This window comes from Echinops telfairi, unplaced genomic scaffold (genome assembly GCF_000313985.2).
Source record: "Echinops telfairi isolate 266 unplaced genomic scaffold, ASM31398v2 ScPeMD7_40;HRSCAF=151, whole genome shotgun sequence".
NCBI classification, from domain to species: domain Eukaryota; kingdom Metazoa; phylum Chordata; class Mammalia; order Afrosoricida; family Tenrecidae; genus Echinops; species Echinops telfairi.
The window spans coordinates 107,432-108,925 of NW_022103938.1; positions in this window are offsets into that span (position 1 = coordinate 107,432).

A 1,494-nucleotide genomic window follows, 5' to 3' on the forward strand; every position below is an offset into this window, starting at 1 on the left:
ACACACACACGGTTATATCTTATGTCTTAAAACACTATTAAGATCTGAAGTCGGTGCCAAGCTCTCATTAATAATGGAATGACAGATACACAGGAATGGCCAGTCCAAAACGAATGGAAAATTCCCATTTCGCTTATGGAAATCTGCCCCCATTTTAAACACATCTCGCTTTTGTTATGAGTTTTAAAATGTTAATGAAAATATTAAATACCTGACAAAAACAATACAATTTAAGATATTTCCCTTTTGCATCTTGATTGGCATCCTCACTTGCAATATTCCTCACACTTATCCAAGCATCACGGGCTGTGTGATTTATCCTTAACCATCCTTTCACTGTGGGAGTAGGATCCTATTCCTTTCGGGGGTTTTTAAAATCATTTTATTGGGAGCTCGTACATCCATTGAAACACATCGAATTTTAAAAAACAATGATATTAATAGTTATTATTTATAGAGGCAAAGATCTGAACCAGAAAACCACCTAAATGTCTAGTGAGTAGGAAATGCTGTGGTACATCTGGTGCTATGTAACGTAGTTGTCTATGGTCCAATCCACTCAACTCCTAGAAAGCCTATCAGATGAAGGAAGCATTAAGACACGCTGAGAGGATTTCCCTCCCTTACACAAGCTCATCAGGTCCCAGAGCCAGGGGCGGGTTCCAACCCACCCATTCTGTTACCATTCAAACACCTAATCATCGAATCACCCCCTATCACTACAAAGCAGTGGAGAATGAGCTATGATACAACAGAAAGACATCTATGATAGAGTAAATAGAAAAAGTAAATTCCAGAATAGGCTTCTACCTTCAAATAAAAAGCAAGACATTCTTGTTCAGCAGATTTTTACTCAAAGAACTTGAGTAAAATTATTAGGCAGAGACAGCTATAATGGTCAAGTGGATATTCTTTTTATTTGTGTGTACCAATATTTGTAAGCCACCCAGTGATGTTGGTACTGTTGTTACCATGATGCAACAAAATTTGAAAAAGAAACAAGCTCGGGTTTATAATTAAAACAGAGCAGAAGGGTAGAGGAAATCAATTAAGCGCATTATGGCTTAACCTTCCCCTACCCCTAAATTGTCTAGCAAGACTCCCAAATCCTACACATTACAAATAATCCTTTACCACACACTGTTCTACACTTTTAGGCCCTATTATTGAGGCTAGATCCTAAAAACATTCAAGGTAGTGTTCTACATGGTTATTTATAGGCAGGGACATGGCTTATCATGCTGTGCAGAGTAACCAAGGTAAACCGTCATATTAATGAATCTTTGGTTAAATTGAAACCACAGTCTTCACCCTGTTCCCCACCCTGCCCTCCCCTCCCAGCCCCCCCTGCCATACAGTAGGAACAAGGAAAACCAGGTTATCAAGGCAAGAGCGTTCTAAAGCAAGAAGTCCTATAAAAAAGGAAGTCACGCAGTCACTGCCCGGATGGGCATGGGCCTAAAATGTCTGTCTTCATACAATCTTCAGATTGTA